This window comes from Mesoplodon bidens, assembly GCF_964165515.1.
Source record: "Mesoplodon bidens genome assembly, chromosome: 13".
NCBI classification, from domain to species: Eukaryota; Metazoa; Chordata; class Mammalia; order Artiodactyla; family Ziphiidae; genus Mesoplodon; species Mesoplodon bidens.
In genome coordinates, this window is record NC_138169.1 from 73138551 (window position 1) to 73150961 (window position 12411).

General features: G+C 42.5%; 1 long non-coding RNA gene across 3 annotated transcripts in view; it reads left to right on the plus strand.

Annotated features, from left to right (window-relative positions):
- The first annotated feature begins 1171 nt into the window (after nucleotides 1-1171).
- LOC308626905 overlaps nucleotides 1172-12411 on the plus strand; it is a 55894-nt gene continuing 44654 nt past the window's right edge. Inside the window, exon 1 of one of the 3 annotated variants that reach the window (XR_014017319.1) lies at nucleotides 1172-1337. This is a non-coding gene — a long non-coding RNA (uncharacterized lncRNA). The remainder of the gene's footprint in view (nucleotides 1338-12411) is intronic. The other 2 variants (XR_014017320.1, XR_014017321.1) reach the window with 2 other exon arrangements.

Genomic DNA, 12411 nt, shown 5'->3' on the forward strand with positions numbered 1-12411 from the left:
GATAGAAATGTGACCTGGACCCAGTCTGCATCTTGGAGCCAAGCCCATCGGAACCCAGCCCAGACCAGCTTGACTCCTAGATGCATGAGTGAGAATAAATGATTGTCTTTTGCCTCTGAGTTTTGGGGCAGTTTGTTACACAGCTTTATTGTGGCAAAAGTAGATTGATACATGCCCCATTACCCAGAAGCATCTGGCTTAAAAGAGAGCTGAATAGCCTACTGGGAGGCAGTTATGACACCCTGTGAGGTGTCATAGACAATGTTGGGTGCAATCTCCCCCACAGTGGAATGCATATTATTATTTTTTTGTATGTTTGTTGGTTTCAAACAATTCTCCAGGTATTTTCATTTCTGTGAAGGAGTTGAAATGTCTGTGACCCACACTGAGGCCAGTAGGCAGAAATCTTTACTGTTCTTTGCCCAAGGGAAGGACAACCTCTCCTAACACCAGTGAGGACCACAGGAAATGAAAGTGGGAGAAGGGAACACAGCTCCAGGGCTACTGCAGCCCAGCCCCTCTGCCCACTACCCTCAGCCTCTACCCCCAGTAATAAAAACAAAGTGGTCGGGTCGCACCTCCTCTTTCCCAGGGCGGTTCTCTCCTCATCTACCCACAGCCGGCATTGAACTTGCCTCTGCTCTGTGTCTGGTAGGTGGCCCGTACATGTCACCACCAGATTGTAGGTAAGAGGCCATCCTGGCATCCTTCCAGGGCACTTAGCACAGAGCCTTGCTCTCAGTAAGTGATTGGTATCATTCTGTTGGGGGGACAATCTCGTTTAGTCCAGCCTCCCTCCGGAAGCAGAACTTCCCTTACAGCATCGCGGAAGGGGTCACTTCCAAGAACAAACGGAAGTTTGTCGGTGCTCATGAGTGCATGAATAAATGAATGAATTCAGTGAATGGCATTGCTCTTCTCTCCTCATCTGACTGTGGCCTGCTGGGGGCACCCTCATCTAGCGGTCCTCGATGTTTCGGCCCCACGCCCAGTCAGGGTTGTTCTAGTCTCTCGGCGGACGTCCCCTTCGCTCCACCAGGAACCACAAGCGAGTCGCGGTCCTAAAACTGTAATGGCCCCCGAGGGCCACCGTAGCGCATAAGGGCCCGCGCCGGCGGCGGCGCCATTTTGTCTCCGGGCACTTCCGCGTGTGCGCAGCTGGTCCTGCTTTTCCGGCTGCGCGCGCATCTCTCAGGTGTGGTGGGCCGGCCGGACCTCGGGCGATGCTTTCAGCGTTTCATCTCCGAGCAACCTCACAGGCGTCTTTAGAGCTTTCTCAGGCGCTCGGTTATTTGCTCCTCAAAACAGTTTCGAAGAGAGAAGAGGCAGAAATCACTGTAAGCGCCTCTCGGGCACCTTTCCCCATGCCGGGGCCGGGAACGGGGGTGGGGGGAATGGGTACTGGGAGGGGAGGCCCAGTGTTTGCTTAATTAGCAAATTGGTCAAGCAATCAAAAAAAAAATCTCAGTAATATTTAAAACCGGTTTGAAATTGCAGACAAAAAGAGTGGGTTATCATTACGGTGAAACTGTTAATTTAAGGAACTGAAAACGTAACTTGTAGAGTTAAATGTAAACACTTAGGTTTGCTTGTTAATTTATTTCAGTGATTCTCAGGCTCCTTCATGTTCGTCAACTGCTAGCTTTATCTATAATTTCCTCCCTTAAAAAGTGAGTGAAATTATTTTAAAGTTCTGCTGTCCTTTAAGGAGGGTGAATAATGGGGCTCTGAAGCCAGATACCCTAGGACACAGGGCTCTTAAGTTCTGCCTCGGTGACCCTGGTCGGGTTCCTTAACTTCTCTGAGCCACAGGATTTTCGACTGTAAAATGCTAATCATCCTCTGGAAAGGTTGCCTTTGTGAGGTTGGTATGAGGTCAAGTTATACAGAAATGCCTAGTGTGTGCTTGGCATCTAGTGAGCCTTCTGAATTAGGGCACAGATGATATCGATAGTTAATCATGGTTCTTTTGTTTCACGATCCTGCATAATCACACTTTCAAGCCTTCAAGCTGCTGAGGGCTTCTGGTGGGCCCGCCCCATCCCCTGCCCCGCCCTCCTTCACCCCCAGTGAATTCAAAGTATCTCAGACCCTGGAGATCCTTTCCACTGCCCCACTTCTCAGGAAATGACCCATCTTTTGCTTCAAGCCATTAAATAGGAGCTTTCTGAAGGTCCTTCCTCAAAACTCAAACTTTTCAGCCTCAACACCCATCCTTACCTTCTAGTACCATGTAAGTACAGTTGACCCTTGAACAACACGAGTTTGAACTGATAGGTGGATTTTTTTCAATAAATAGATACTGCAGTACTACACACCTGAGGTTAGTTGAATCTGCAGATGGTTGATTATAAGGTTGTATTTGGATTTTCTGCCGAGTGGGTGCTCCTGACACACCTCCCCCGCCCCAACCAAGGTGTTCAGGGCTCAGCTGTGGCATCATCCCTCCTGTGTTCTGGATCCTCCTTAGTTCTCCATTCTAATTTCTACACTTCAACCAGGGCCAACACTTAGAAACATAAATTCCATCATCTCATTCTCCAGCTGGCGACCTTCCCTGACTTCGTTTCCTCTCAGGATCCACCCCAGCCCCCCTGCAGGCTCACCGGGCTGCGTGTGCTCTGGCTGGTTGTTGCTTTCTGAAAGCACAATTCACAGTAGCCAGGGGTAGTTTCTTTGAATTGTCCTGGGTACAGTGTGGGATCTGGGGTAGCCTTAAAGAAAGGTGAAGGCAGAGTTCAATGAAAGGAGCTGGGGAGGCTTTCAAAGCAGAGTGAATTGTGTTTTCTGAAAGCAATGAGGGAGACCTCCTCCAGGTGATTTTGAAGAGCAATCATGGTATCAGTTTAGCAGGAGTTGAGGCTTCTAGAGGCCCAGCTAATGATATTTTGGTTTATGGGGTGTTTTGTTGTTGTTTGCTGTTGGAGCAGATCAAAGTGAAGGTATGTTCACCCAAAGCCACCAAATCCTAAGAAATATCCCAGTCTTGGATAAACCCAGTAAACTGAAAAGAGCTCTTCTGGTCCACATTTACTCAAGATGTTTACAATGGTGAAATTCTGATGCAAATTCTCCAAAAACTTGAACTGTAACTCTACTTTTATCAATAATCCTTAGTGTTACCGCTATGAAACTCTTCAATACGCATGCACTTTTATGTCAGTCACACAAAATTTAAATGAGGAAGCTGAAGGTAGGTGAGCATTCCAAAGTGAATGGTAACTGGAAGCCTCCTGTAGGATTTCCATAGACTGGCTTACTCATTGTACAACATGGCTCAGCATCCACCATGTAATGAACCTGCAAGATGACTCCCATTTGGCTAATTGACCTCTAATCTAAAGGTTGATTCTTATCACTTGGGAGAATTGATTCCTGAGGAGACATGCTAGGCAGTGGAACCTTCCCTCCTTGGCTTCGCAATCCAGATCCAATATCTTTAATCCCTTGGTGGAAGGAAACAGAAACATTCCATGGCTCATGACAGCACTGTGACAGTGACTGCTGTTGTTGAACAGCATCAGGGGCCAAAGGAACATTGATCGTCTCTCCAACTGGAGATCCTAGGCAGGTTACCTGGAGTGAGTAACATATCCTGAATTTGGCAGGAGCACCCTGGGCCTTTAACCACCATAGTTGGTTGGGAGGTTTGGATTTCTCTCCATGTTAGAATTCCCTTCCTCCTATGTTTATTGTAAACAGCTGCATTATGATTTGATTCAAGTTTGTTTTTTGTTGTTGGTGGGTTTTTTTGCGGAACGCGGGCCTCTCACTGTTGTGGCCTCTCCCGGACGCCTGCTGACGCAGGGAACACGGGTTCGTGCCCCGGTCCGGGAAGATCCCACATGCCGCGGAGCGGCTGGGCCCGTGAGCCATGGCCGCTGAGCCTGCGCGTCCGGAGCCTGTGCTCCGCAACGGGAGAGGCCACAACAGTGAGAAGCCTGTGTACCACAAAGAAAAAAAAAAAAAAAAAACAAAGTCTCACTCCCCACTTCTTTGCTTTTTTTTTTCTTTCTTTAAAACAGCTTCTTTTGAGGTACTCATACAGTAAGCCCCCTACATACCAACGAGTTCCGTTCCGAGAGCATGTTCATAAGTCCAGTTTGTTCGTAAGTCCAACAAAGTTAGCCTAGGTACACAACTAACACAATCAGCTATGTATTAATAGTAGTGTACTGTAATAGGTTTATAATACTTTTCACAGAAATGATACATAAAAAACAAACACAAAAAATAAAACATTTTGAGTCTTACAGTACAGTACCTTGAAAAGTACAGTAGTACAGTACAACAGCTGGCACACAGGGGCTGACATCGAGTGAACAGGCAAGAAGAGTTACTGACTGGAGGAGGGAGAGGAGGTGGGAGGTGGAAGAGCTGAAGGATCATCAGCAACAGGAGACGGAGGGTGGGCTGCAATTTCACTCACGCCTGACTGATGGACCGCACGTTCGCATCTTTGAAAGGTCACAACTTGAAGGTTCGTATGTAGGGGACTTACTGTTTTAAAGTGTGCAATTTTATATTTATAACATGTCATATACCTATTAAACCATCACCACAATCAAGAGAGTAAACAGATTTGTCACCCCCAAAAGTTTTCTCGTGCCTCTTTTAATCCTTCCTCATGCATTTCCCTAAGGACTAATGATGTTGAGCATCTGTTCATGTGCTGTTTTGACATATGTGTTATCTTTTCCCCCCTGGTTTTATTGAGGTGTAATTGACATACAGTACTGTGTAAGTTTAAGGTGTACAGCATGATTTGACTTAAATATATAGTGAAATGATTCCCACATTAAGTTTAGTTAACATCCATCATTTCATATCAATATAAAATAAAGAAAAAATTTTTTTCCTTGTGATGAGAACCCTTAGGATTTATGCTCTTAACAACTTATGTATATATTTATCATACAACTTACATATGTATTTATCATGCATATAGTCATCATGCATCCCTAGCACTTATTTATCTTATAACTGGAAGTTTGTGCCTTTTGACCACCTTCATCCAACTTCTCCCACCCTTCTCCACCTCCTTTTTTAATTTTTTTAATTTTAACAACAGCTTTATTGGAATTCATGTGCCACACAACTTACTCAAAGTGTAAAATTCAGTGAGAATATATTCACAGGGTTGTGCAACTATCACCATAGTCAATTTTAGAACATTTTCATCATCCCCCAAAGAAATCCCATAACCTTCAGCAGTCCCTCTCCTCCATTTCCTCCCACCCCACCCTCCCCCAGCCTTAAGCAACCACTAGTCTCCTTTCTCTCTCTATGGATTTGTCTATTCTGGACATCATTTCATATAAATGGAATCCTACAGTATGTGGTCCTTTGTGACTGGCTTCTTTTACTTAGCAAAATGTTTTCAAGGTTCAGGTTTCAATGCCTGCCTGACCTTCCCCAGTGTTCAACTGAAAAAATAAGTGTAACCTGTAAAGTGCCTGACCCTTCTATCTTGGTGATGGGTTGCATCCTCCTGGAGGTGTCACCCACCTCCACAACTGGGGGACTCTTACTGTGAGCAGCTTCTACCACCCCCCCACCTTTTCTCATTCCTTTCAAAATGTCCCTGACTATGCCCAGGTCTTGATGCCTACTTTTCCGGGGATAATCTGAGAAGCTGGTCCTTGCTAAAGTGTCTTTTTTTTTTTTAATTTTTAAAATTTTTGGCTGCATTGGGTCTTCGTTGCTGTGCACGGGCTTTCTCTAGTTGCGGCGAGCAGGGGCCACTCTTCATTGCAGTGCGCAGGCTTCTCCTGTTGCAGAGCACGGGGTCTAGGCACAAGGGCTTCAGTAGTTGTGGCTCGCGGGCTCTAGAGCACAGGCTTAGTAGTTGCGGCGCACAGGCTCTAGAGCACAGGCTCAGCAGTTGTGGTGCACGGGCTTAGTTGTTTCGCGGCATGTGGGATCTTCCCGGAGCAGGGCTCGAACCCATGTCCCCTGCATTGCCAGGTGGATTCTTAACCAATGTGCCACCAGGGAAGCCCCTTGCTAAAGTTTTAATGGCTGCTCGTGCCTTACAAGGTTGACCCTTTGCAGTATTTAATCTCCTTCTGTGTACTGTTCAATAGAATTTCAAGTACAAAACAGATTAATAGGGAAGATATTTGGGGATGGATGGTGTTCTGTTTTTCCTATATTTAATGAAGTGCAGTGCAGCAAATACACTTACTAAGTTAACAGATTGGATTCATTAATGGAGATCATCTGTGTCAGAGCATTCTGTGGAAGAAACTGCCCAAGAACGTAGTGAGTTGATCACTGTGGCTGTTGTGATTTTTATGGAAACTGGCTCAGTCGAACAGGGTACTGGGTGAGGGTGTGGCAGGGATTTCAGCGATGATCAGACACAGTGTTTGCACTCTAGCAGGTAGACAGGCACATAAATAACTCACGCGGGCAGAGAGCAACATTGTGATCAAGGTTAAGCAAAGCATTCCTGGAACCTTGGAGCAACTTTGGATTCTGGCTGGGGGCGTGGGGACAGATTTTTAGAGGCAGTGTGGTTTGAGCAGTTGGGGTGGGGTAGGGCAAGACGCAGATGGAGGGAGGGCGGCTGAGATCTGAGCACAGCCTGAGCAAAGGCTCCCAGGTAAGAAAAGGCAGGGCATCTTTGGAGAAGGACAAACAGATGGGGAATGCAGGGGTCTGTATGCGTGAATGTGGGCGGGGGTTGGGGGAGGCATGTAATGGTGGGAAAGGCTGGCAGGGAGCGAAGTGGGGAAGAATTAGACCTCTCAGGTGAGCTGTTTGGAGGACAGTTGATATGTGGTGGGAAACCACTAACCATTTTGGGCAGGGGAGGAGCTGACAAGATCTGTATTGGGAAGTGGGGGCTGGTACGGAGGAGGAAAGGATCTGTGTGTGCACGGAGGGGACTGGATGCCAGGGGCTGAAGGTGCAAAGAAGGCCTGCCTCTGTTGCTTCCTGCATGTGTGACCTTGGACAAGTTCACTTCCATCCCCTGAGCCTCTTCTTCCTCATCTCTAAAATGGGATCCACCAGTTCTGAGGGTTTTGGTTTTTTTTCTTTATTGGAGTATAATTGCTTTACAATGGTGTGTTAATTTCTGCTTTATAACAAAGTGAATCAGTTATACATATACGTAGGTTCCCATATCTCTTCCCTCTTGCGTCTCCCACCCTCCCTATCCCACCCCTCTAGGTAGTCACAAAGCACCGAGCTGATCTCCCTATGCTCTGCGGCTGCTTCCCACTAGCTATCTGTTTTACGTTTGGTAGTGTATATATGTCCATGCCACTCTCTCGCTTTGTCACAGCTTACCCTTCCGCCTCCCCATATCCTCAAGTCCATTCTCTAGTGGGTCTGTGTCTTTATTCCTGTCCTGCCCCTAGGTTCTTCATGACATTTTTTTCTTAAATTCCATATATATGTGTTAGCATACGGTATTTGTCTTTCTCTTTCTGACTGACTTCACTCTGTATGACAGACTCTAGGTCCATCCACCTCACTACAAATAGTTCAGTTTCGTTTCTTTTTATGGCTGAGTAATATTCCATTGTATATATGTGCCACATCTTCTTTATCCATTCATCCGATGATGGGCACTTAGGTTGTTTGCATCTCCAGGCTATTGTAAATAGAGCTGCAATGAACATTTTGGTACATGACTCTTTTTGAATTATGGTTTTCTCAGGGTATATGCCCAGTAGTGGGATTGCTGGGTCATATGGTAGTTCTATTTGTAGTTTTTTAAGGAACCTCCATACTGTTCTCCATAGTGGCTGTACCAATTCACGTTCCCACCAGCAGTGCAAGAGTGTTCCCTTTTTTCCACACCCTCTCCAGCATTTATTGTTTCTAGATTTTTTGATGATGGCCATTCTGACTGGTGTGAGATGATATCTCATTGTAGTTTTGATTTGCATTTCTCTAATGATTAAAGATGTTGAGCATTCTTTCATGTGTTTGTTGGCAGTCTGTATATCTTCTGTGGAGAAATGTCTATTTAGGTCTTCTGCCCATTTTTGGATTGGGTTGTTTGTTTTTTTGCTATTGAGCTGCATGAGCTGCTTATAAATTTTGGAGATGAATCCTTTGTCAGTTGCTTCATTTGCAAATATTTTCTCCCATTCTGAGGGTTGTCTTTTGGTCTTGTTTATGGTTTCCTTTGCTGTGCAAAAGCTTTTAAGTTTCATTAGGTCCCATGTGTTTATTTTTGTCTTTATTTCCATTTCCTTAGGAGGTGAGTCAAAAAGGATCTTGCTGTGATTTATGTCATAGAATGTTCTGCCTATGTTTTCCTCTAAGAGTTTGATAGTTTCTGGCCTTACATTTAGGTCTTTAATCCATTTTGAGCTTATTTTTGTGTATGGTGTTAGGGAGTGACCTAATCTCATACTTTTTCATGTACCTGTCCAGTTTTCCCAGCACCACTTATTGAAGAGGCTGTCCTTTCTCCACTGTACATTCCTGCCTCCTTTATCAAAGATAAGGTGACCATATGTGTGTGGGTTTATCTCTGGTCTTTCTATCCTGTTCCATTGATCTTTCTGTTTTTGTGCCTGTACCATACTGTCTTGATTACTGTAGCTTTGTAGTATAGTCTGGAGTCAGGGAGCCTGATTCCTCCAGCTCCATTTTTCGTTCTCAAGATTGCTTTGGCTATTCGGGGTCTTTTGTGTTTCCATACAAATTGTGAAATTTTTTGTTCTAGTTCTGTGAAAAATGCCAGTGGTAGTGTGATAGGGATTGCATTGAATCTGTAGATTGCTTTCGGTAGTAGAGTCATTTTCACAATGTCAATTCTTCCAATCCAAGAACATGGTATATCTCTCCATCTATTTGTATCATCTTTAATTTCTTTCATCACTGTCTTATAATTTTCTGCACACAGGTCTTTTGTCTCCTTACGTAGGTTTATTCCTAGATATTTTATTCTTTTTGTTGCAGTGGTAAATGGGAGTGTTTTCTTGATTTCACTTTCAGATTTTTCATCATTAGTGTATAGGAATGCCAGAGATTTCTGTGCATATTTTGTATCCTGCCACTTTAACAAATTCATTGGTTAGCTCTAGTAGTTTTCTGGTAGCATCTTTAGGATTATCTATGTATAGTATCATGTCATCTGCAAACAGTGACGGCTTTACTTCTTCTTTTCCAATTTGGATTCCTTTTATTTCCTTTTCTGCTCTAATTGCTGTGGCCACAACTTCCAAAATTATGTTGAATGAGAGTGGAGAGAGTGGGCAACCTTGTCTTGTTGCTGATCTTAGTGGAAAAGCTTTCAGTTTTTCACCATTGAGGACGATGTTGGCTGTGGGTTTGTCATATATGGCCTTTATTATGGGGAGGAAAGTTCCCTCTATGTCTCTTCTCCACCTCTGATAACCACAGATCTGATCACTTTTTCCATGCTTTTGGCTATTTTATTAGATTCCACGTATAAGTAAGATCATCTAATCTTTGTCTTTCTCTCCCGGATTTTTTTCACCTAGCATAATGCCCTCAAGGGCCATCTGTGTTGTCACAAATCGGATTTCCTCGTTTCTTACACTAAATAATATGTGTATATAGCAGAGCTTCTTTATCCATTCATCCATTGATGGATACTTGGGTTGTTTCCATGTCTTGGCTATTGTAAATAATGCTGTTGTGAACATGGGGATGCAGATACCACTTCCACATGTTTTTGTTTTCTTCAGGTATATTCCCAGAAGTGGGATGTCTGGATCATATGGCAGTTCTATTTTTAATGTTTTGAGGAACCTCCATATTGTTTAACATAGTGGCTGAAACAATTTATAATCCCACCAAGTGTGCACAAGGGTTCCCTTTTCTTTGTATCCTGGCAACATTTGTTATCTGTCTTTTTAATGCTAGCCATCCTGACAGGAGTGAGGTGATATCTCATTGTGGTTTTGATTTGGATTTCTCTAATGATTAGTGATATTGAGCGTTGTCATGTACCTGTTGGCCATTCGTGTATCTTCTTTGGACAAGTATGTATTTAAGTTCTTTGCCCATCTTTTAATTGGATTCTTATTTTTTGTGCATATGAGTTCCCTGTGTATTTTGGATATTAGCCCCTTTTCAGATAAATGGTTTGCAAATGCTTCTTCCCATTCCAAAGGTTATCTTTTAATTTTGTTGACTTTTTTCTTTTGCTGTGCAGCTTTCTGGTTTGATGTAGTTCCACTTGTTTATCTTTTATTTTGTTGCTTGTGATTTAGGTGTCATATTTAAAAAAATCATTGCCAAGATCCATGTCGAGGAGCTTTTTTTCTATGTTTTCTGCTAGGATGTTTATGGTTTCAGGTCTTACGTTTATGTCTTTGATCCATTTGTAATTAATTTTTGCGAGTGGTGTACAATAGGGGTGGAATTTCATTCTTCTCCATGTGGATATCCAATTTTTACCATTTATTGCAGAGACTGTATTTTCTCCATTGAGTATTATTGGCTTCCTTGTCAAATACTATCTGACCATATATACTTGGGTTTATTTCTGGGCTCTTGATTCTGTTCCATTAGTCTATTTATCTGTTTTTATGCCAGTACCATACTGTTGATTCCTGTAGTTTTATAAGTATAGCTTAAAATCAAGAAAGTGATACCAGCTACTTTGTCCTTTTTTTTTCAGGATTGCTTTGGCTATTCAGAGTCTTTTGTGCTTCCATATAAATTTTAGCATTGGTTTCTACTTCTGTAAAAACTGCCATTGGAATGTTGATAGGAATTGCATCAAATCTCTAGACGGCTTTTGGTAGTGTTGACATTGCAGCAATATTCTTCAAATCCATGAACACAGGATACCTTTCCAATTATTTGTGTTGTCTTTGATTTCTTTCTTTCATCAGTGTCTTGTAGTTTTCAGAGTAGAGCTCTTTCACCTCCTTGGTTAAATTCACTCCTAAATAGGCTCTTGTTTTTGATGCTACTATAAATGGAATAATTTTCTTTCTTTTCCAGATAATTTGTTATAATAGAGATGCTACTGATTTTTCAATGTTAATGTTGTATTCTACAACTTTACTGAATTCATTGATTATATTTAAGTGGTTATTTTTGATAGAGTCTTTAGGAATTTTTTTTTGAGTTTCTGAATTTTATTTTATCTATTTTTTTATACAACTGGTTCTTATTAGACATCAGTTTTATACACATCAGTGTATACATGTCAATCCCAATCTCCCAATTAATGACACCCCCAACCCCCACCGCTTTCCCCCTTGGTGTCCATATGTTTGTTCTCTACATCTGTGTCTCAATTTCTGCCCTGCGAACCAGTTCATCTGTACCATTTTTCTACGTTCCACATACATGCGTTAATATACGATATTTGTTGTTCTCTTTCTTACTTCACTCTGTATGGTAGTCTGTAGATCCATCCACATCTCAACAAATTACTCAGTTTCGTTCCTTTTTATGGCTGAATGATATTCCCTTCTATATGTGTACCACAACTTCTTTATCCATTCGTCTGTCGATGGGCATTTAGGTTACTTCCACGACCTGGCTATTGTAAATAGTGCTGCAGTGAACATTTGGGTGCATGTGTCTTTTTGAATTATGGTTTTCTCTCAGTATATGCCCAGTAGTGGGATTGCTGGATCACATGGTAATTCTATTTTTAGTTTTTTAAGGAACTTCCATACTGTTCTCCATAGTGGCTGTATCAATTTACATTTCCACCAACAGTGCAAGAGGGTACTCTTTTCTCCACACCCTCTCCAGCATTTGTTGTTTGCAGATTTTCTGATGATGCCCATTCTAACTGGTGTGAGGTGATACCTCATTGTAGTTTTGATTTGCATTTCTCTAATAATTAGTGATGTTGAGCAGCTTTTCATGTGCTTCTTGGCCTTCCGTACGTCTTCTTTGGAGAAATGTCTATTTAGGTCTGTCCATTTTTGTATTGGGTTGTTTGTTTCTTTAATATTGAGCTGCATGAGCTGTTTATATATTTTGGAGATTAATCCTTGGTCCGTTGATTCATTTGCAAATATTTTCTCCCATTCTGAGGGTTGTCTTTTGATCTTGTTTATGGTTTCTTTTACTGTGCAAAAGGTTTGAAGTTTCATTAGGTCCCATTTGTTTATTTTTATTTCCATTACTGTAGGAGGTGGATCAAAAAAGATGTTGGTGTGATTTATGTCAAAGAGTGTTCTTCCTGTGTTTTCCTCTAAGAGTTTTATAGTGTCTGCTCTTACATTTAGGTCTCAAATCCATTTTGAGCTTATTTTTGTGTATGGTGTTAGGGAGTATTCTAATTTCGTTCTTTTCCATGTAGCTGTCCAGTTTTCCCAGCACCACTTATTGAAGAGATTGTCTTTTCTCCATCGTATATCTTTGCCTCCTTTGTCATAGATTAGTTGACCATAGGTGTGTGGGTTTATCTCTGGGCTTTCTATCTTGTTCCATTGATCTATGTTT